The 25,114-nt window shown below is 44.6% G+C and overlaps 1 protein-coding gene across 6 annotated transcripts in view; it reads right to left on the reverse strand.

Annotated features, from left to right (window-relative positions):
- PRKN (parkin RBR E3 ubiquitin protein ligase) overlaps window positions 1-25,114 on the reverse strand; it is a 1,174,462-nt gene that overhangs the window by 1,106,433 nt on the left and 42,915 nt on the right. The gene's annotated exons all lie outside the window — the stretch shown is intronic.

Consider the following 25,114-nt stretch of genomic DNA (forward strand, 5'->3'; position numbering starts at 1 on the left):
CTTATTAAGTTTGCGGATGATACCAAACTGGGAGGGATTGCAACTGCTTTGGAGGACAGGGTCATAATTCAAAATGATCTGGACAAATTGGAGAAATGGTCTGAGTTAAACAGGATGAAGTTTAACAAAGACAAATGCAAAGTGCTCCACTTAGGAAGGAAAAATCAGTTTCACACATACAGAATGGGAAGAGACTGTCTAGGAAGGAGTACGGCAGAAAGGGATCTAGGGGTTATAGTGGACCACAAGCTAAATATGAGTCAACAGTGTGATGCTGTTGCAAAAAAAAAACAAACATGATTCTGGGATGTATTAACAGGTGTGTTGTGAGCAAGACACGAGAAGTCATTCTTCCGCTCTACTCTGCTCTGGTTAGGCCTCAGCTGGAGTATTGTGTCCAGTTCTGGGCACCGCATTTTAAAAAAGATGTGGAGAATTTGGAAAGGGTCCAGAGAAGAGCAACAAGAATGATTGAGAACATGACCTATGAAGGAAGGCTGAAAGAATTGGGTTTGTTTAGTTTGGAAAAGAGAAGACTGAGATGGGACATGATAGCAGTTTTCAGGTATTTAAAAGGGTGTCATAAGGAGGAGGGAGAAAACTTGTTCAACTTAGCCTCTAAGGATAGAACAAGAAGCAATGGGTTTAAACTGCAGCAAGGGAGGTCTAGGTTGGACATTAGGAAAAAGTTCCTAACTGTCAGGGTGGTTAAACACTGGAATAAATTGCCTAGGGAGGTTGTGGAATCTCCATCTCTGGAGATATTTAAGAGGTTAGATAAATGTCTATCAGGGATGGTCTAGACAGTATTTGGTCCTGCCATGCGGGCAGGGGACTGGACTCGATGACCTCTCCAGGTCCCTTCCAGTCCTAGAATCTATGAATCTGTATTTCAAATGTGCTACTTCAGGTGTCACCCACAACTAGTCCTTCAGGTACATCAATGAAAAAGCCAGACAGGGCTGATGGCCCATTAGCAAAGACAATGGACTATGAAAGAGCTTAGTCTTCCTGTGGACACTCCAGACAGCCTACGAGTAATGGCTGCTACAATCCTCCAGAGACATGGGTCTGAGTCACCTGGTTCTGGACACTGCCCCCCCTTGGAATGCCACTGTTTTTCCATTGGAAGACAAAGGGTTCCTGACATACACTAAAGCTATACAAGGCAGGGGAGTGACATCATCGTGGTTCTCCTCTGCCTCCCCACCCAAAGAGACACTGGAAACACCTGAAAAGAAGAACTGAACTGAGAGGAGAAGGGTTGAGCCCAGGCTGGAAGTGTGTCCAGCTTGTGAGTAATAATACCTGAGGTCTCAAGCTGCAGGCCAGCGCAGTTGGTTTTCAAGACTCTCTGTTATCTCCCTGTGACAATATTTAGGGTGAGAAATTACTATTTGTAGCCAATTTCTTTAGTGAATCAAGCTTAGTTTGCATGTTTTGTTTTATTTGCTTAGTAATCTGCTTTGTTCTATTTGCTATTCCTTTAACCACTTAAAATCTGCCTTTCATAGTTAATAAAATTTGTTTTGTTTTTTATTAAACCAGTTTATGCAATGTCTAATGGGGGGCGGGAGAGGCAAGGAGCTGTGCCTATCTCTCTTCACATTGAGGAAGAGGGCCAATTTTTATGAGCGTGCGCTGTGCAGATTTTTCTATACTGTGCAAGACAATATTATTTTGGACTTATCTCCCAAAAGAGGTGTGCACATGAGTGCTGGGTGAATCCTCTCACACAGAACTGACTTCAGTATGTGTCTGCAGCTGAGAGTCAGCTTACCTGTGTGTGTATGTGTGTGTGCTGCAAGAGGCCGGAGAGCCTAATTCAGCAAAACAGGGAGAGGGAATCCAGGCTGGTGGAGCAGTAGAGGCTCAGTGAAACCCCACCCTAACCATTAACCCCCAGCCTGCTGACCCCAGCCCCAGCCGCACAGGCTGGAGCAGCAGGCCCGCCGGCCGGCTGGAGTGACCCTGTGACAGAATGCTAGGTATGAAACCCTGAGTCAGCACTCTGTTCACAGCAGCTCCAATCAGGCATAGCAGATTGGAGCTGATGAGGCAGACCTGTGCTTAATTTGTAGGTGAGGCAGGGCAGAAAGGCTAATTAAGCCATTAGCCAGAGCCCACAAATAGGCACAGGAAGGAAGTGAAAAGGGGGAAAGCACGCAGTGAGAGGGAGAGAGAGATTGCTTTCCCCCTGCTTATAAAGGCGCTAGGTATGCTGTGAAGGTGGTGGGACTCAATTATAAATAAACTGCATAGGATGTTGAACCAACCCAAGGGGCTCTGCATGGTTTGTCGCCTGAGACAAGCAGCACCAAGGAGGTCCTGATACAGACCCCAGCCCTGGGCCGGCTGGCCGGAGCGACCCCAGTCCCTCTCCTTTTAATCGGTTAACCGATTAAATGATATAATTTTAATCATTTAAACGGTTAACTTTTTAAATGATATTTACATCCCTAATAGGGCCTGATTCTGCAAGTTGCTGAACACCCCAAAATCACAATAAAGTCTAATAAATAATAACAATAATACATAGATCTTATGTAGTGGTTTTCATCCATAAATCTCAAAGGCCTTTACAAAGGTGAGAAGTATCATTAACCCAATTTTACTGATAGGAAAACTGAGGCAGAGAGGCAAAATCACTTGCCCAAAGACACAAAGCAAGCCAATGGCATAGCTGGAAATAGAACCCAGGCTCCTGAGTTCAGTGATCTCTCCAATAGGCCACAGTGCCCCTCAAAAAAATTGAAGTTGCTCCATACATCACAGGAAGAGCTATGTACATTGCGAAATGGGGTTCCTAGTGGGCAGCTAGTTGAAAAGTAGATTCTACTACCAAGAGCTTGCCATTGTCAAAAATAATGGAATTACAGATCTGTATTATAGATTCATTATAGACAATCTTTAAATTACTACATGAAATAATAAATGTTGCATTACAAATTCTGAACTGGATACTTGAAGATGCAGTTATAGTGGTTAATAAATATCAGTTCGATATCTGACTATGCTTGAAAGCTAACTAGTTTACATTTATTTACTATGTCTTTTTTTTTAACAGAATAACTACTGCCATTTTTAGCAAATCTCAAAACAGTTTGTCATGATTTTTAAACATACTTTTTTATTGGCATAAACCAGTGTGATCTTAGCTTGATTTATAATACTGGTTTCATAGTGTTATTTTTCTACAGCGGCTCTGAAAAGCCACTTCCATTCAGATACATTGTAGAGAACAAAAAAGTTACACATAAAAAGTAATGTGCCACTATAATTTGAAAGTATTCATCTCATTCACATTCCCCTGCCTACACTAAAAGATTTATAACACGTCTAAAACAGGAATTGATGAATTCATCAGTGTCTGGGACATTTTGATCATAATCAATAACATAATTTTACCCTTTAAATGGGATTTCAATTAAAGTGCATTTTTCAAAGTAATTTTACTTTTATCATGAAAATGGTTTCCTTACAGACCAACAGCATTAACCCATTTGATGCCCAATTGGAAGAGGTTTAAAGAATACTTCACTACATAGCTAAACAAAACCAACAAACATACTTAAAGGAAAGCATATAAAATTAACTGTGGTGTTTCACAGGTCAAATATAAAAGGTAAAATGTTCTTTAAATAAATATATGTGAACATAAAGTTTTATCACAATCACACCTTTTTGCAGTAGTTTAAAAGGATCACAGCCCATAAAGAGATCTGCCTTCTCCCTGCAAGGAGGAATCCAGGGGCAGCAGCAGAATAGTAATAGAATAAGGAAAAAACGGTTACCTACCTTTTGTAACTGTTGTTCTTCGAGATGTGTTGTTCAAGTCCTTCCACATTAGGTGTGTGCAAGCTGCGTGCACGAGCGTTGGAAACTTTTCCCTTAGCAGTACCTGTCGGGCCAGCGGGACCCCCGCCTGAGCAGCGCCACTGCGCCATGCATATATACCCCTGCTGGCCCAACCTCCTCCAGTTCCTTCTTGCCGGCGACTCCGACAGAAGGGTAGGAGGTGGGTGGTGGAATGGACGTGAACAACACATCTTGAAGAACAACAGTTACAAAAAGGTAGGTAACCGTTTTTTCTTCTTCAAGTGCTTGTTCACTTCCATTCCACATTAGGTGAATCACAAGCTTACCTTCGGAGGAGGGTAGGAATCACGGAGCAATTGATTGGAGGACTGCCACGCCAACCGCCGCGTCCTCTCGGGTCTGCTGGTTGACTGCGTAGTGGGTCGTAAAGGTATGCACCGATGACCAGGTGGCTGCTCTGCAGATCTCCTGGACCGGCACCTGTGCCAGGAAAGCCGCTGAAGCTGCTTGCGCCCTGGTCAAGTGGGCCATGACCGCCGGAGCCGGAACACCTGCGACGTCATAACATGCCCGAATGCAGTCTGTAATCCAGGAGGAGATTCGCTGCGCCGACACCAGGAGGCCTCTCATCCATTCCGCCATGGCCACGAACAGCTGCGTGGATTTATGAAAGGGCTTGGTGCGCTCCAAGTAGAATGCCATCGCTCAATGGACATCCAGGGAGTGCAGACTGCGGTGACTCTGGTCCGCATTGGGTTTGGGAAAAAACACCGGCAGACAAATGTCCTGGCCTAGATGGAACTGTGAGACCACCTTTGGGAGGAATTTGGGGTGTTGGCGGAGCTGCACCTTGTCTTTATGAAATACTGTATATGGCGGCTCCGAGGTGAGTGCCCTCAGCTCAGATACCCTTCTGGCCGAGGTAATGGCCACCAGGAATGCCACCTTCCAGGAAAGGTGAAGGAGGGAGCAGGTAGCAAGAGGATCGAACGGGGGCCCCATGAGCTTAGAAAGGACTAAGTTGAGATTCCATGGGGGAACTGGAGGGCGTGAGTAAGGGAACACCCTCTCCAGTCCTTTAAGGAAATACCCCACCATTGGGTGGGAGAACACTGAGCCCCCTGAAAACCCCGGGTGGAAGGCAGAGATGGCCGCCAGATGCACCCTGATCAAGGACGGGGCCAGCCCCTGCTGCCTGAGGTACAGTAGGTACTCTAGAATGGTAGACACCGGAGCCTGGCATGGCTGGACCTGTTGGGGCCAACACCAGCACAAGAAACTTTTCCACTTGGCTGGGTAAGTCACCCTGGTAGAGGGATTCCTACTATCAAGTAGAACCTGCTGCACAGGAAGGGAGCACTGGCTCTCCAAAGTGTTCAGCCACAGAGCTTCCACGCCGTCAGATGCAGTGATTGCAGGTCAGGGTGGAGGAGCCGCCCTCCGTCCTGCGTGATGAGGTACAGGTGTAGGAGCAGGGTTACCGGGGTTTCCACCGATAGCTGCAGGAGCGTGGTGAACCAAGGCTGGCGGGGCCAGGCCGGGGCAATGAGGATGACTGCCCCCCCCCCCGCCCGCCCTGAGCACCTTGAGCAGGACCTTATGCACCAGAGGAAGCGGGGGGAAGGCGTATTTTAATTCCCCTCCCCACGGGATCGTGAACGCGTCTGCTATTGAGCCCGGGCCGCGGCCCTGGAACGAGCAGAACTGCAGGCACTGGGCATTGCCCCGGGCAGCAAACAAGTCTACCTGGGGAAACCCCCTCTTGCGGAAGAGCGAATACATGACGTCCGCTCTGAGCATCCACTCGTGCATGCGGTACGACCTGCTGAGGTGGTCCGCTAGTTCGTTCCGCACCCCTTGGAGAAGTGACGCCTCGACGTGAAGGGCGTGGGCTATGCAGAAGTTCCAGAGAAGGAGAGCCTCGTGGCAGAGTGGCGAGGAGCGGGCTCTGCCCTGCTTGTTTATGTAAAACTTGGCAGTTGTGTTGTCCATCCGAACTGTCATGCTATGACCACTCAAAGTGGCGTGAAAGGCCTGGCAGGCTAAACGAACTGCCCTGAGCTCCTTCACATTGATATGGAGCGACTGCTCTGCTCCTGACCACAAGCCCTGAGGTCTTCTAGGTGAGCACCCCATCCGAGGTCTGACGTGTCCGTCACAAGCATCAGGTCTGGCTGTTGTGCAGCAAAGGGGATGCCTTCGCAAACCACGGTCGGGAACAGCCACCACTGTAGGGAGTCCAACACTTCCCTTGGGGCTGTCACTACCAAGTCCAGGGAGTCCCTGCCTGGGCGGTATACACAGGTGAGCCAAGCCTGCAGCGTCCTGAGTATCAGTCTGGCATGCTTGACCACATGTGTGCATGCTGCCATGTGGCCCAGCAGCCTCAGGCACCATCTGGCCATTGTAGTGGGAAACTGGCACAGGGAGTTCACTGCTTGCTGGATGGCCAGGAATCGTGATACTGGGAGGCTCGACTTTGCCTGTACCGCATGTAGGACCGTCCCTATGAATTCCACTCTCTGCGTTGGAATGAGGGTGGACTTGGGGATGTTGACCAGGAGCCCAAGCGTGCAGAATAGTCTCAGGGCCACTTGCACGTGGAACCGAACCTCCTCTTCAGACCAGCCCGCCCCGCCAGGAGCCAGTTGTCAAGGTACGAGTAAACTCTAACCCTCTGCCTCCGTAAGAAGGCCGCCACCACCGCCATGCATTTTGTGAACATCCGTGGGGCTGTAGCTAGGCCAAACAGGAGAACCGTGAACTGGTAATGTTCTTCGTTCACAGTGAAGCGCAGGAATCGGTGATGCGCTGAGTGGATGGCGATATGAAAGTACACGTCCTTCATGTCGAGGGCAGCGTACCAGTCCCCCGGATCCAGGGAAGGGATGATGGTGCCCAGAGAGACCATGTGGAACTGGGCCTTGACCAGGAACTTATTGAGCCCTCGCAGGTCCAGAATGGGACGAAGGCCTCCTTTGGCCTTGGGAATGAGGAAGTAGCGGGAGTAGAACCCTTTCCCTCTTAGGTCCTTTGGTACCAACTGTACCGCCCCCGCCTCTAGTAGCGTGCAAACCTCCTTTTCCAGGAGGTGCTCGTGAGAAGGGTCCCTGAAGAGGGTCGGGGAAGGGGGATGGGTGGTAGGCAGGGAGGAGAACTGTAGCCTGTAACCGCTTTGCACCATGCATAACACCCAGCGGTCCGACATAATACTGGACCACGCGCGGAAGAAGCGGGACAGGCGGTCCAGGAAACAAGGGTATGGATCCGGTGATTGGTCTGGTACGCTGTCCTCGAGCGCACCTTCAAAAGCCTGATTTAGGGTTGGGCTGAGACTTATGTTGGCCTTGGCTCCGGCCTGGCCTATTGGAGCTATTGTTATTATTATTGCACCGCCTGCTGTTATCCCCATTTCACCTGCGGTAGGGCTCTTGCCTAGGACGAGGTTGGTAGTGATGCTGAGGAGGAGGCTGCGGCTTGAAGGGCTTTCTTTCGGTCGCCGGAGTGTGCATACCCAGCGACTTGAGTGTGGCCCTCAAGTCCTTGAGGCTATGCAGCTTTTCATCGGTCTGGTCTGAAAAGAGCCCAGACCCTTCGAAGGGGAGGTCCTGGAGCGAGTTCTGGACCTCAGGCGGCAGACCTGACTCCTGCAGCCACACCAAGCATCGCATGACCATGCCAGACATGATTGTCCTGGCTGCCGCGTCCATCGAATCCAACGACACCTGGAGAGAGGTCTTCGCTACGGCCTTGCCTTCGTCCACCAGCGCCATAAACTCCTGTTGGGAACTCTGCGGGAGGCTGTCCTTAAACTTCCCCACTGCCGCCCAGGAGTTGAAGTTATGCCTGTTGAGAATGGCCTGTTGGTTAGCAATCCTCAACTGGAGGCCCCCTGAGGAATACACCTTCCTGCCAAACAGGTCCAGGCACTTCGCTTCCTTGGCCTTAGGGCCCGGGGCCTGCTGCCCATGGCGCTCTTTCTCATTTACCGCCAAGACTACCAGGGAACATGGGCTTGGGTGGCAAAACAAGAAGTCGTACCCCTTTGACGGGGCGAAGTACTTGCGTTCCACTCCTTTGTCTGTTGGAGAGCTGGAGGCCGGAGTCTGCCAGATAGTCTTATAGTTCGACTGTATGATCTTAATAAGCGGAAGCGCTATTCTGGATGGACCCTCTGGGCTCAGGATGTCCACCATGGGGTCCTCCTGCTCCACCATCACCTCGGCCTGTAACCCCAAGTTATGAGCAACCTTACACAGTAGCTCTTGGTGGGCTCTGTGGTCTATTGGCGGAGGTCCTGATACCACTGTGCCTGCCACCGCTTCATCCGGGGATGATGAGGAGGTCAGCAGCTACTCTGCTTCCTCCTGTTGGTCCCCTTGGTCGCCCTCCCCCGAAGGAGGGGCTTCCAGTTCGGGCCTGGACAGCTGACCCTGGGGCGGCACTGGACTCAGTGCCAGTTTCTCCGGTCTCTCGCTCGGCGACGGCGCAGGCGGTCTGGACTCTGTAGCTTCCCTCATGGAGAATCATCGGTGCGGGGACTGGGACTGGTGCACTGAGTAGCTGGTGGTAGGCCCAGAGGGTCCAGAAGGGCCAGTGTCCCGGCGGACCCCGCTGGGGTTGCCATCCAGCCAGGTGTTCTCTGCTGTCCGGTGCCCGGTTCAGGTAAATGTACCGGCCTGAGTTGGCGCCAGATTCTGGCGACGCCGAGCGCAAATGCCACGGCGGTGCCATCAATCTGTGCTGGTGGGAGGTAGATGAGACCTGGACAGGGACCGGTGACTTACGGAAGCCTTTGGCGATGGTCGGCTCACCTTCTCCTGGGTGCCTGTCTCTGGAGGGTGTCAGGGAGTGTCGGGTCCCTTGCACCAATCCCGTGCGCTGACTCACCTCCGGTACCGAGGCTTCCCTCTGCGTCAGGGTAACTGATTGTCCGCAGACTCGATGCTCAACCGGGACCAACGCCAGGAGCGATGCCAGGACAGTGACCTCGAACGGTGCACCACTGCCAGCTTTCCCCTCGACGGCACCACGCGCCCGGGTGCCAGAGACTTCTCTCTGATCAGGAGGAGGCTCACCGCCAACAACCTGATGAGGTCCTTTGCCACCTCAAAGGTGTCAGGCGTGGAAGGCTGATCCATTACTCCCTCGAGCCCGTCGTCCTCACTGAGTTCACTTATGACCGGACTCAGAGGGACTTGTGGTGCCGGTGCCACCGGTGCCGGCGCCAGTACGATGTCCATCCCGCTCTTTCCGGTGCCCGGGCCCTTAGATGGCGCCGGTCTCCTTTGCGGGGAACGTCTGCATCCTTCTTTTGGTTTCTCCTTGGGTCGCACCAGGGAGGATGAGCGGTGCCGGGGCCAACGGCTTGCGGTGCTTGTCCGGCACCGGGTCTCTTGACGACTCCGGGGCACTCTGCACCGAGGAGGCTGGAGCTGGCGCCGGGCGCTCCGTAGACAGGAGTCGTAGGGATCACTAACCGGCACAGGATTGCAGCATGTGGCGCAAGCCTTAAACCCGTGGGCCTGCGGCATGCCCCACATCCTGGGGCGGGTGCTGGAAGCCTCCAAGCACCTAATCTATTAAGTGTCCACAACAATAGAATGCTAACGAACTGATAGCAGCTAAGTACTCTAAAGCTAAGGGATTGCTTCTTGTACGAGAGCAAGAGGTTGTTTCAACACCGCCACAGACGGTAGGCAAGAAGGAACTCAAGGGGGTCAGGCCAGTGGGGGTATATATGCATGGCGCAGTGGCGCCGCTCAGGTGGGGGCCCCGCCGGCCCGACAGGTACTAAGGGAAAAGTTTCCGACGCTCGTGCACCCAGTGCGCTCACACCTAATGTGGAATGGACATGAACAAGCACTCGAAGAAGAACAAAGTGACCCTGCTAAGATCTGTATTTTGAGTCACAAGCACCGACGCTCCCAATCCATAGGCCTCTACCAGTGCCTGGGGGTATGTGGGGCAGGAAACACCACCAGCACATGCAGGGAGTTGCCTGTAAAAGCACTTCACTTCCCACCCTGCCAGCAGAGCAGAACCAGCAGTTGGAGCATGGGCATGAGAGACAGATTCATACATTCTAAGGCCTGAAGGGGCCATTGTGATAATCTAGTCTGACCTCCTGTATAGCACACAGCATAGAACTTCCCCAAAATAATTCCTAGAGCAGATCTTTTAGAAAAACTTGACTTTAAAATGGTCAGTGATGGAGAATCCACCATGACCCTCGGTAAACTGTTCCAACAGTTAGTTAATTATTTTCACCATTAAATATGTACGCCTTATTTCCAGCCTGAATTTCTCTAGCTTCAACTTCCAGCCATTGCATCATTTTATACCTTTTTCTGTTAGACTGAAGAGGACATTATTAAAATTTTGTTCTCCATATAGGTACCTATAGACTGTAATCACGTCACCCCTTAACCTTCTCTTTGCTAAGCTAAATACTGTAGATTGAGTTCCTTGAATCTATCACTGTAAGACATGTTTTCTAGTCCTTTAATCATTCTGTTCTCTGAACTCTCTCCAACTTGCAACATTCTACTTGAATTGTAGGCACCAGAACTGGACATGGTACTGCAGCAGTGGTAGCACCAGGGCCAAATACAGAGGTAAAATAATCTCTCTACTCCTACTGAAGATTCCCGTTTATTCATCCAAGTTTGCATTAGCTCTTTTGGCCAGTGTCAGACTCGGAACTCTTGTTCAGCTGATTAGCCAGCATGAACCCCAAATCTTTTTCTGTTTGGGCTCCTGCTCCCCACATCTAAACTGCACTGCCCCCTCAACTTCTGAGCCTTCTTCTAGCCCTCAATGATATGTGGGGTGGGAGCCTCCAGCAGCACCTCTAAAAGGCTGGCCTATAAGTGGTTCCCCTCGGTGGAGAAGATGGGGACAGCAGTAGAGTAGCACCAGACAGACCATCACAAGGCTAGCATCAGATGACGTTGCGAGACACAAGAACTCATTTGGACTTTAATTTTGCAGAGAGTGATTCCTACTGGAAGGGTGTAAATGGAAATTAGGTGCAAGAATACACGAGGTATTCCATTCCTTGGAATGTGGTGTGCTTTATTAATTTTACAAAGAAAAATTGGTTGTTTTTAAATGACTTAAGCAAGGGCAATTAGTTAAAGAAACAGAAAGATGTATGCATAAGAACCTGTAATGCAATGGGTGAATGGGCACACACAGACAAGACCTCTGAGCAACTGGAGCTTGTCTATGTACAGACTCAGGAAGATGATACTGCATCAGTTTACATTTGTTCCACATTTGGTCCAATGAACACAAAGTCCTGATTATCTCCAAGGATCACTTATCACTGGTTGAACTGGTTCAGGTACTGAGAGACTTTCAGCCTCTCCCTGAGGTTGGCAGAGATTGGCCTGGGGTAGCATGGTTTTATTGTGACTTGGTATCACTGTTAACAGAATTGGCCCTCTACAGAGAGGAGGAATTGAAGAGAGAGAAGTTGAAGAATCATTTACCTATGAAAGGTTGAAAGGGGATGATACAGGTGTCTGTCCTTTCTGCCTGAGCTGAACCCACATCTGTGTCCAGAAGCCAGAGAATGTTTTCTTTTATTAATCCTGGGAAATTAACTGTACCTTGATCAAACTGTGGCACAAGACACTGCCAAACAGTATCTTATTAATGGATAAGATGAGATCTGGATATGGAGGTTGAAATCTTGGTCCCATTGAAGTCAATGGAAAAGCTTTGGCGATATACCCATGCTAGCTCTATAACTGGGACAGTGCAAGGTGCAGAAAGGGCTAGCTGCCCTGCGCACATACTCATCCAAGACCCATAGCAAATATTCTGGTCGTTCCCACTGCTGCAACTATTTTTAGCACACTAGCTAGATCAGAGATACTGCAAGTATGTCTCCTTGAGTTGGGAATCTCAGCCCCAGCTCCAAGGGCAGACATACCGTAAGTATTACCAAAATCCTAAAAGCCAGAGAAGTAAACTAATCAGCCAGAGGCCAATTGGAAAACAGATCTATTTATGTTAAGGGGCAAGCACTCCTAGTATCTCAACTGCTTCTCAGAGTTTTGCCAAGCATTAGTGAAGCAAAACTTGTCAGTTTCACGGCTAACAGATTTCTAAACAGGAACAATGAAACCTAGCAGTCTTGTTAATTTCACTTGTAAAAGCTCTGAGCAACTGGAGCTTGTCTATGTACAGACTCAGGAAGATGATACTGCATCAGTTTACATTTGTTTGCATCTGGAATTTGTTCTTCACAAGCTCAATCATCAAGGAAAATCTCCCCTCCCCAACTGGTGAGCAAGCAATCAGGTTCATATTTCAAGCCATAACTGATGAGATTAGGGTTAATGATGCAATGGCAAGCCAGGAAACACGTTACGAAGACCTTGAGAGGACTATGAGAGAGAAGTCTTCATTGCAGGATTCTGCAATTTCCCAATTAAAAATGTCTAGACCCCTGAACGAGCCACTAAACCACCAGGAAAGTCTGAGCAATTAATTCTAACCCATTCGCCCAATTAAATTACACTGAATTTTTGTTTTTATGTCCATCTTGTTAAACGGAGTTCTTTAATTTAAGAGACCCACTGTTACCACTAGCCTGTATTACTACACAGATCCTTAGTTCTCTGATGCGGTGAGTTTAAATCCCAGCTGGGAGGATTCAAATTTACAGTGGCATTCTAGTGAGTTTCTGAGTCTCAGTAAATCTGGCATAGGAGTCAGTCTCCTCAGAAAGGGATGACAGCAGATATCCTTAAGGGGAGCTTGGAAACATGCGTCATCCTAGACTGCTGAATTGGGTGCACACTGTTGACTCTAGAAAAGAAACTGACAGGCAACAGCCATGGATAATTGCAGATGTTCCATTTATATCTCTCCCAGCAGGTGTCACTATGAGGTAGCGTTGCTATAAAATCTTAAAAGGGTAGCAATCAGACGGGGGGAGGGGGGGAGGAAAAAGAAAAGAGGCATATATACATAATAATAAGTAAATACAAAAGGATTGGATTTTTTCTCCAAATGGCAAAATATAAAATATACATATGGATGATAACTGCAGAAATCAGCTTTCGGGAAAAAATAAGTTTTGTGGTAGATGGAAAATATTATTTGAATTCTGATATACCTAATTTTCTGCCTACAAATTGCTATCTCTGGAAGATCCCTTTTTAAGTGTTTAATGCAAACATTAAATGCTCCTTTTATGCTATGAATACAGCATGCATGCAGCCTCATACAGTATACATCAGTCATCTATTCATCAATTTCAAATTGTTATGAAACTACAGTTGAATTCTATTCTTTTGGGGAGATGAAATATACTTATAATAAACAGAGCACCCACAAACAAGTTTTCTTGTAACAGTCTCCTGAAATACAGAACTTTATGACAATAAGAAAATGAAATTTCATTTTAAAAGGCAGTCTCTATACAATTGCTAGATATCCTGCCACCCAGCTATTCTGCAGGCATTCAGACACTTCACTGTAATGTCTCAAAAATCAATAGCAATTTATTCTCTCTTTGGACCCCAAGCAACAAAAGTAAATAATACTGTCACCTCCAGCCGGCCTGCAGAACATGGCCACAAAACAGTCTTGCCGCTATAATACAAGCCTATATGGCTCTTTATCTATGCTGGCTCTGCTGATTGTATCGGCTTTCATAAGGGACAAATACTCCAGGAAAGCAACACACAGGGGTCAGGTTCTTGTACTCCAGCCAGAAAGAATGCTGGGTCTGAATTAAGAGAAAGGCTTGGCATCTGTCTCACTTCAGTTTCACTTACGTTGATTTGACTGGGAAAAAAATAGACAATATTAGAAACCTGTTCTTTTATTTAATAGAATAGCCAAACGAAAAGGAAAGAGTTTGAAAAAAGAGTTTGCAATATGTCTTTAAGGCTTTCATAGCATCCAAAGAAGGGACATTTTACATTTTACTCTGCTTTTGAAGGTGAATGGCAGAGTTCGGGGTTCTTTTTAAAGCAACCAATACATATTTTACAATGCTTAAGAATCAAAACTATGAGCAGAAATGAATCCAGAATATGCAGACAGATTTTTTTTTTAAAATCACAGTAATTTACAACAAAATATTTGGAAACCAATTCCTTCTTCATGTAGATGCCAGAAATTCCCCTGCAACTTTGATAAGCTCACAAACAACACATACACATGGAGCTACATAGTTTTAAAATATATTTGTAATTTTTAGATCTAAGCATGCATACAGTTAACAACTGGTGATCTTACATATGTTCATATTGAAGAAGGTAATTTACTTTTCCAGTACTAATATTAAAGGATGCCCAATCCAAGAAAAATATCTGCTTGCATGGACTCTTATGCCTGCATGGAGTCCTATTAACTTCAGCTTCTATCTCTCTGCAGACATAGGTGTGTCTGTACTAACATATCACATTGTGAGACTGGGGCCACAGATGTTTGATATTTGAACAATTTCCCCCTCATATCCCAATTCCATTTCTTGTTGACCATACAGTGATCGTCACAGATTTTAAGTTTAGGAAGGGTCATTAAATCATCTAGTCTGACCTCCTATATAACACAAGCCATAGAATTTCACTCATTTACTCATGTATTGAACCCAGTAACTTATTTAACAAAAGCGTATCTTCCAGAAAGGCATCCAGTCTTGATCTGAAGACATCAATGGATAGAGAATCCACCGTTTCCCTGGGTAGTTTGTTCCAATGGACATAAAGGAGGAAAAAATTCGATTCTCTAACATGAGGGGGAAGTTGATGATTGCAGAATTTACCTCTCCCCCCTACAGCCTCCAATATGGACAATGATTCAGGAAAACTGTTTCCCTCCCAAAAAGAAATAGTTGCTGACATTAAAAGGCACATTTTAAAAATCCATATCTGTAGGAATTTATATTAATATTTGACAATTACATGAAAAACAGCAACATCTGAGGAGACTTGATATCAGTTTTCAATAAATCAACAGAAAAGGGTGGAAATCTGAGGGTTTTATCAATAATAGACTATTAGAGGAGAAAGTGGGAAAATTTGAGGTATTTTACAATATTCTATATTAATCAAGGGGCAAAATCTGAGTCAGAGTCTAGCCAACTGTCCTGTTAACAGCTAGGAAACAATGTTCCCCTGTATGTTTTTCTTTTAAGTCTGTTTCTCTGTCCTCATCACAGTAGTATCCCAGCACCTTCTAGCAGGCATCAAGTGACATGACTAGCATTGGTCACGTGAAAGTCTCTCTCTTTCCCTTTTCTCCCTTTCAAAATGGACTGATTTATACCTTCAACCTAAAGTCAGAAACATAAAAGAATGTATTCACATACTAATGGTTGAGCTACAATTGACCCAATTTAGGCAACATTAGAAGCAGATAAAGGCTGATCAAAACTAGGTTCACAAACATCCTTTTTTCTCTTTATTAAAAGTGATTTAAAATCTATTTAAAAAAAAAAAAATTGCATGGATGTATGTTTACAGAATGCTATTCCTGTTTCCAAAGTTCAAAGAAAAAAAGTATCTCAAATTAAAATCACTGTTGAATATCATAGCTTTCATCCAGACCACATCACATGATCCATTGTCTATAGCCAAGCTCTAAGATACAACTGCATCTGCTCCGATCCCTCAGACAGAGACAAACACCTACAGAATCTCTATCAAGTGTTCTTAAAACTGCAATACCCACCTGATGAAGTGAAGAAACAGACTGACAGAGCCAGAAGGGTACCGAGAAGTCACCTACTACAAGACAGCCCAACAAAGAAAGTAACAGAACGCCACTAGCCGTCACCTACAGCCCCCGACTAAAACCTCACCAGTGCATCATCAAGGATCTACAACCTATTCTGAAGGACGATCCCTCACTGTCACAGACCTTGGGAGACAGGCCAGTCCTCACTTACAGACAGCCCCCAACCTGAAGCAAATACTCACCAGCAACTACACACCACACAACAAAAACACCAACCCAGGAACCAAACCCTGCTACAAACCCCAGTGCCAACTCTGTCCAAATATCTAGTCAAGGGACACCATCATAGGACCTAACCACATCAGCCACACCATACGGGGCTCGTTCACCTGCACATCTACCAATGTGATATATGCCATCATGTGCCAGCAATGTCCCTCTGCCATGTACATTGGCCAAACCGAACAGTCTCTACGCAAAAGAATAAATGGACACAAATCTGACATCAGGAATCATAACATTCAAAAACCATTAGGAGAACACTTCAATCTCTCTGGTCACTCAATAACAGACCTCAAAGTGGCAATTCTTCAACAAAATACTTCAAAAACAGACTCCAACATGAAACTGCAGAACTGGAATTAATTTGCAAACTAGATACCATCAGATTAGGCCTGAATAAAGACTGGGAGTGGTTGGGTCATTACAAAACCTAAACTTAATTTCTCAAACACTAATTTCTCCCTACTGTTACTCACACCTTCTTGTCAACTGTGTGTAATGGGCCACTCTCTTAGCACTTCAAAAGTTATTTTTCCTCCCTTGGTATCCTGCTGTTAATTGATTTATCTCGTTAGACTGACCTAACACTTGGTAAAGCACCCCCATCCTTTCATGTATTTATACCTGCTCCTGTATTTTTTACTTCATACATCTGATGAAGTGGGTTCTAACTCACGAAAGCTTATGCCCAAATACATTTGTTAGTCTCGAAGGTGCCACGAGGACTCCTTGTTTTTTGTTGTTGAATATATATTATACCACTTCTCTGTCAAATAAAAGATTTGTTATATTAAGTTATTTATTGAGCCATTTTCTGGTCTAATCATAATTTTAAAATGTGGGGAGGAAGTAAATAGCTAATATTTTAAATAAATGTAATTTCTGGTAATGTTAATCTAATATCTTGCCATATTTTTGTATTTTGCTCCCTGGCCATTTTATCTCTTCACTATAGACTCACAGTAAGCAGGAAAAAAATCTCTTGAAAGTTACAAAGAGACATTTTATTAATTATTATTATGTGTATTACCATAGTGTCTAGGAGCCCTAGTCACAGACTAGTATGCCATTGCACAAGGCTCTGTACAAAAAGATTTGAGCATACACCTCTACCTGATATAACACAAATTTGGATATAACGCGGTAAAGCAGTGCTCCGGGGGGGAGGGGGGGGGAAGGGGACTGCGCACTCCAGAGGATCAAAGCAAGTTCGATATAATGCAGTTTCACCTACAACGCAGTAAGATTTTTTGGCTCCCAAGGATAGCGTTGTATCAGGGTAGAGGTGTACTTATTCCACTATTTCAGTTTCTAAGAGATCTGCTTTTATTTAAAAAAGAAAAAAGTAGTAAATGTAAAGTTGACAGACTTGGAGTTTTGAAGCTTAAATCATCTGTCCACAGAAATGTACCACATAGGCAGCAGCAATGCATGCTTCCTACCCAACCAATTCTTTACCAATGTGCCTCAGTCCTGTCCTGGAGGGAAGTAGAATTGAGAAGACAGTTCCATATTAGTAACCATTCATTCCTCACCCTGGGTACTGATACTGCCAATAACCATACTACTAGGATGCCACTTTTCCACTAGGAGATCAGCTAAAACCATAAACTCCTTTTACATCTATTGGATAACGACTTTTGGTCACTATCAAAAATTGACAAATTTACACCTTCAACTTAAAGACAAAAGGATAGTAAGGATAGTACATTTTAAAAGATAGCATTTTTGTCCTGTAATTAAGCTTTAATTTAATTTAATAATAATAATAATAGCTGAAATTTGCCATTAGTATAAAATGGTACATTTGCTTTTATTATTTATTGATTATTTTCTTGGTCTTTGATATATGGACCAGTTTTCTAAATACACCTCTACCCCGATATAACGTGACCCGATATAACACGAATTCTGATATAACGCTGTAAAACAGTGCTCCGGGGGGGAAAGGGGGGGGAACTGCGCACTCCAGCGGATCAAAGCAAGTTCGATATAACGTGGTTTCACCTATAACGTGGTAAGATTTTTTTGGCTCCTGAGGACAGCGTTATATCGAGGTAGAAGGGTATTACCCCATCAGGGAGAGATAGTATTTCACACTTGAAAAAATAGCACTACTGAGGGAAGATAGACTCTAAACACTAATCTGGTCATTTAACACGATTTAGGCAGCATGTAACATTTTATAAAAGCTAACTGAGTATGCAGTGATTCTCTAAATGTATATGATCCTAGAATACTGTAATTGGAATATCTCTGAATACATTTAAGAATAAAGTGACCTTGAAACCAGAGAAAAAAGGGCCAAATTTCAGCCTCTGATGAATCCCCTTTATATTGTTCTAATGGAGCAATGGGGTCTCAAGAACTCCCCGTGAAATACCTCCTCCCACATGGCTCCTATTGTAGGGGCTGAGAGCAGGGCTCGTCGTATGTTAGGGTATGAGGGGGATTGGTTGTAATGTTCTGGCAATTCTGGGATGCAGAGTAGACATAAGCAACCCAGGTAAGGAGGATGTAGGGTAGCCCCAGATCCTGGATCAGCCCAAACACTGAGAGGTTCAAAGGTGGCATAGAGACACTTTTTCTTTTTGTTTATTCCTAGAGAATCACATGTATGAACACTCTCAAATATTTCCTTTAGATGCACTTGGGTTCAGCTTTTTTGTTTCAGAAATATTACTCTAGGTCTGTAGGTGTAGATACCCAAATACAGTAAGGAGGGATGGTCTTGTAGACAAGGAATTGGACTAGAACCAGAGATCTAGGTTCAGTTCCTGACTCTGCCACACACTCTGTGTGACCTTGTGTAAATTGCTTAATCTTTCATGTACCTCCATTTTCCCATCTGTAAAAGGGGATATATATACATCCCTATTTCACATGGCGATTGTGATAACAAATTCATTAATAGATGCACTCAGATATCATGGTGATAAGAAGCATTCAAAATCCTATAAATAAAAAAAATAAAAATCTAGTTATTCTGAATGTCCTTTGTGTTATAATTTATACTGTGCTTTACTACCCTGGTATCTGAACACCTTTGTGTCCTGTATCTCAGCTGAGCAAAGATGCTGACATCCCAGTAGTGTGTATTTTTCCAGAATGTCTCTAAAACCAAATCTTGGCTCTGTTCACATAAAAAGACTTGTAGTTCTTTCTGCGTGTCTCACATTGGTACAAACATTTATCTCCTAGAGTAACACTGACCTTCTGTGGTTGAGTTATAACTTTTCCAGGGCCTGCCAGCCTCTTAAGCAGCAACTCAGACTGAGAACTCACAATACATACCTTATAGCATAAAAATATTTTTCCTGAAGTTGAATGTGGAGCTGTATCTTACCCTTGTTTGTTCTCCAAATAGGCTAGTAACAAAAACACAATGTTAACTTCCACCCAGCATTCATACAGCAAGCAAATTCACTCTCCTTTCCCAGGTATGAAAAACTGATAAAGAAGTGGCAAATTCAGCATTTTTTACCTCTCTTCACCTAAAGCAGAAGAGTGTTCCAGGGGTTGTCAGGATTAATGTTGTTGTCTTGTTACTTATGCTTGGAACAAAGCAGTAGCTGTATATTATCAATGGTTTATTATTCATGAATGATTTAGATAATGGAATAGAAAGTACATTTATAAAGTTTGTGGATGATAACAAGCTGGGATGAGTTACAAGTGCTTTGGAGGATAGGATTAAAATTCAAAATGATACGGACAAACTGGAGAAATGGTGTGAAGTAAAAAGGATGAAATTCAATAAGGACAAATGCAAAGTAGGAAGGAACAATTAATTGCATACAGACAAAATGGGAAATGACTGCCTAGTAAGGAGTACTATGGAAAGGGATCTGGGGGTCATAGTGGATAACAAGCTAAACATGAGTCAACAGTGTAGCAATGTTGTAAAAAACCAAACATCCTTCTGGGATGTATTAGCAGGAGTGTTGTAAGCAAGACACGAGAAGTAATCCATCCACTCTACTGTGCTCCTATAAGGCCTCAGCGGGACTATTGTGTTCATTTCAGGAAAGATGTGGACAAATTGGAAAAAGATCAAAGGAGAGCAACAAAAACGATTAAAGGTCTAGAAAACATGACCTACAAGGAAAGATTGAAAAACTTGGGTTTGTTCAGTTTGGAGAAGAGAAGACTGAGGGGGGAGATGATAACAGTTTTCAAGTACATAAAAGGTTGTTACAAGGAGGAGGGAGAGAAATTGTTCTTGTTAACCTCTGAGTATAGGACAAGAAGCAATGGGCTTAAATTGCAGCAAGGGATGTTTAGATTGGACATTAGAAAAAGCTTCCTGTCAGGGTGGTTAAGCGCTGGAATAAATTGCTTAGGGAGGTTGTAGAATCTCCCTCATTGGAGGTTTTTAAGTACAGGTTAGATAAACACCTGTCAGGAATGGTCTAATTATTACATAGTCCTGCCTTGAGTGCAGGGGACTGAACTAGATGACCTCTCGAGGGTCCCTTCCAGTCCTACACTTCTATGATTATAGGCAGGGCTGGTAGTACTGTCCTTTTTACTAATGTTGCCTGGCACATCCCATTGTAAGATCCTCTTTTCAACTTTCAGTTTATAACTTTATTTGGCCTTAAATTTTCTATGCTGGGTGTCTGCCTCAGCCTGGAGGTGCAATGGAGCAGGGAGGAGAAAAAGAGAGCATGAATTCATGCAAATTTTCAGCTAAAATGTTTCACTTGTTTCCCAGGAATGAGGCTGGGAATAATACGTTTTACAAAGTGAAAGCTATTCCAAAGATCTGTACTTTGAAAAGCACTGGCACATCCCGGCTGCTTGCGGGAGAGGGAAGTGGGGGCGGGGAGGGAGGAGCAGATATTTGAAATTTGGTAGGGAGTGGCCTTTGTGTCAGGAATGTGCCTTTTGATTTTCTTGTGAAAATCCATCCAATTTGTAGCCCTCTGAAAAATATCAGTACACAAATACTTAGTAGAGACTCAGATTTTAGCAGCTAAAATCTCCAAAGGTCCTCTGTGTGCTGAGCATAGATTCCTAGAAATGCTGAGCTGAAAAGGGCCTTGACAAGTCATCAGAGCAGAGGAAGGACCATATACATAGGCCATCCGCGAAAGGTATTTATGTAACCTGTTCTTAAAAACCTCCAATGACAGGGATTCCACAACTTCCCTTGGAAGCCTCGTCCACTACTTAACTATCTGTACATTTACAAAGCTTTTCCTCATATCTAACCAAAATTTCTCTTGCTCCAGATTAATATTTAGCAGTAGACACAGAGAACAACTGAATCCCATCCTCCTTTTTCAATAGCCCTTACCATATTTGAAGACTGTCATCAGGTCCAGCCTCAGTCTTCTTTTCTGAAGACTAAACAAGGGCAAGTTTTTTTAACCTATCCTCATAGGTCACGGTTTCTCACTCTATTACCATTTTTGTTGTTATCCTCGGGATTCTCTTCAATTTGTCCACATCTTTCTTAAAGGATGGTGCCCCAAACTGGACACTGTATTCCAGCCACGGCCTTACCAGTGCCAAGTAGAATGGGACAATTACCTTCTGTGTCTTTCATATGTCACTTCTGGTAGTGCATCCCAGAATTATATTATTTTTTTAATTGCAATTTTTTGTTAGCTCACATTCGATCTTTGATCCACGATAAACCGTGGATCCTTTTCTGCAATATTACTGTATAGCAGTTTTTCTCCGTTTTGTAGTTGTGCATTTGATTTTTTGTTCCTAACTGCAGTACTTTGCATTTGTCTTCATTTAATTCCATGTTGTTGATTTCAGACCAATTCTCCAATTTGTCAAGTTTGCTTTCAACTCTAATCCTGCTCTCCAAATTGCTAGCAGCCCCTCCCATCTTAGAGTCACCCACAACTTTTATAAGCATACTCTCTATTCCAGTATCTTAGTCATTAATGACAATACTGAATAGTACTGGACCTAGGACAGGACCCTGTGAGACCCTACTAGATATGTCCTCCGAGTCTGACAGCAAACCACTGATAATTACTCTTTGAGCTCTTTGTGCCCCCTGCCCACTGGTGCCCAGGCACTGTGGAGGAGGAAGCTACCTGATTCAAATGCAGAGGGGAGAAGAGCCAGACCTGGAGGTATGAGAGCAGAGGGAGCAGATTGGGACATAGAGTCAGGGGCAGATTGGGATTGGAAACTGGCAGGTGAAAAGAGGGAAACTGGGATTAGGAGCTGGGGAGAAAACTATTGGGAGCTGGGGAGGTGCATGGGAGGCACTGTGAGTCAGTGGGTGGCAGGAGACTGGGACTAGCTGGATAAGGAGACTGGGAACTAATAGGGTAGAGGAAAAAAGGTTTGAGGGAGAGGAGACAGATCTGATAAGGATCTGGGATGTGAGGGGACACCCTGTTTGACTGGACAAAGAAACTGGAAGAAGTAGCTGAGGGAGGTGGGAACACAGATATTGAGCAACAAGTCTCGGTAGGAGAATGGGACGGTGGGCCAGTTGGAACAGGAACACTGGCTTGTGTGGGGGGGGCAACTGGAGGACAAGGAGAGAAAGAGACAGAGCTGGGTCAGGGACGGGTTGGAAAGGATGACCCAGAAAGAGTCAGGGGAATGGATTGAAGTGTCTGGGTCCACAACAGCACACTTTCCTCCAGAGCCTGGAATGGAACCCAAGATCCTGATCCATTCAGCAAATATCTATGAAATGCACTAGCAAAGCACGTGTCTCATCCCCCTCTACTGTCAGCCCACAGAGAGGATGACAACCTACAATCTGTAGTCCATTAGCTTAGGTGTCAGAATTCTGTGTGGCACATATAACGGTTCTAACTCTGCTGATGAAATGTGTGTGTCATATGATGCAACATGATGGAAGTTGGGTTTTTTTTTTCAGTTTGCTTTTTTAAAAATCTTGGAAATTACACACAGCCCTTCTCTGTAGTTAAAAACAAAACAAAACAAAGCTTTAAGGCTGCAAAATCAAGCACTCAACAGTTAGGAAAAGCCAAAATTAAGGTTGACTCTGCAACCTTAATTTGGTCCCCTTGTGCATACACATTATGATGCAGTCTTTATTTACATGATTACATATTATGTTTTTCCACACTAGCCCTGCCTCATTCAGTGCATAAAAGAGAAAGGGCTCTAGGAATGAATCAGAGATGTGTAGTAAAGGGGAGAGAGAGTTGTCTGTAGAGCCCCTGTTTCATTTGCTGAATAAATTGGAAGGTGTGTAGTGAATGAGACAAGGGATAGCAAAGGGGAAAGGATGGTCTCGTGGTTACGGCAGTTGAATGCAATCCTGGAGATTTGGATTCTATGTCTGCCTCTTCCAAAGATCTCCTCTGTTATGGTAGGTAAGTCTCTTGAACCAAACTTTTCATAGGTGGTCATTAATTGTGTGTTACTCATTTTCTAGGTGATCAACTTGAGACCCTGGAGTCTGATTTGCAGAAGTGTTGATCACTGAGAGCTGCAACTGAAGTTAACAAGAGCTGTGCTTTGAACAAATAAAGCATATATAATGCTAAGTACTCTGAAAAATCAGGATGGAGGTATCTCAAATTGGGCACCCACAATTAGTGGATACTTTTGACTTCAATCTCTCTGTTACTCAGTTCCCCATCTGTAAAATGGGGATAATGCCACCTCTCCATCTCACAAGGATATTGTGAAAATACATCAATTATTGTGAAGAACTCACATACTAGAGCTGTGGTTCTCAAACTGTGGGTCACAATACCAAAGTGGGTCATGAGTTCTTTTGAATGGGGTCACCAGCACTGGTGTTAGACTAGCTGGGGCCTAGAGCAGAAAGCTGAAGCCCAAGCCCCCCTGCCTGTGGCTGAAGCCAAAGTCCAAGGGCTTCATCCCCTGGCGGTGGGGCTCGGATTTGGGCTTCAGTTCCCCAGGGGGTGGGCTCAGGCTTGGCCTTGAGCCCCCCTCTCGCCCCATATGGCGAGGCTTGGGTGTCAGCCCCGGGGAGCGCAGCTTGGGCTTGGGCTCAAGGTTCAGCCCCAGGCAGCAAGACTCAGGTTTTGGCGTGTGGGGCTGTAGCCCAAGCCCTGACGTGTGGAGCTGAAGTGGAAGACTAAGGGCTTCACCCCGGGCAGCGGGGCTTGGACTTCAGCTTCTGCCCCAGGCAGCAGGATTCAGGCTACAGCCCCCTCCATGCAGGGAGGTAGAATAACACAGAGTACTGGAGTCATGTAGTCATTTTTGTTGTCAGAAGGGGATCGCAGTACAATGAAGCTTGAGAACTGCAGTATTAGAGTAATGAGAACCACAGAAAATCCCATGAGGAAATTAATAATTCTGGTCTTCAAAGTAGGGTTCAAATAGTGTTCAGCAAATAACGCCTGGGGCTATACATTGAAAAACAAGGAGAAAACATAATATTGAACAGCTGCTCAGTAAGTGGGCACCATCCATTCTCTGCACTGAATGAGGCATGGATCCTGTAGAAAAAGCAGTATGTGATTATGTAAGTAAAGACTGTACTATAATGCATATGCACAGAGGGGTTGAACTACGGTTGCATAGGCAACTTGAATTCTGGCATTTCCTAACTTCTCAGTGCTGGACTTTGCACCCTTAATGTCGTCTTTTAAACCTAGTCTTTTTATATGTAATACTAATATGTCTGTATGAAATGTTCATCTTAATTAGAAAATAATGTGTACTTCAATAACAACTGAAAATGTAAATAAAAAGGTTTTAGGAAATTAATATATTCTGGAAACAAAGACTATAAATATAATGGCAAGGGAGGGAATAATTTAATTCCCATAGTAAAGATTTCAAAAAGATAGGGAAGTAGTCTAAAATTAGCCTACTGTCGGTACAATCACATGAAAAAAAAGTTCAAAGCTGGTCAAATACTATAAACTACTTTAAACTGTAAGTAATAAAACTTTGTTGTTTTAAAAGAAATGGATTGTCTGACTTAATCCCTTTTACTTGTAAGACTGCAAACAGAGAATAGAAGAAGGATGTAAAATATTTCAGTTGTTTATTACTATGTTAGACCAACATGCATCTTGGTAAGGTGACTTTCTTCATGATTTCTCCTGTTATTTTAAAGAAACAATGAAGGACAAAATTAATAACTTCCCATCTGAACACAACTCTCTCTGTAGGATGGTTAACAGAATTTCAACAAATAGGGATCAATTCCAAATGAAAATTGAAAGTTTAGCTTTTTCAGCTTATTTTACGGACAGGGTGAGTTAAATACATCTGAAAAAAATTAAGTAGTTCTCTGATACAAATGTGGACTAGAACCATAAAAGTCAGTAGCTGAGTTAATAAACAGAATGATACATATCCTTACAAT

This window comes from Chrysemys picta, chromosome 3 (assembly GCF_011386835.1).
Source record: "Chrysemys picta bellii isolate R12L10 chromosome 3, ASM1138683v2, whole genome shotgun sequence".
NCBI lineage: Eukaryota > Metazoa > Chordata > Testudines > Emydidae > Chrysemys > Chrysemys picta.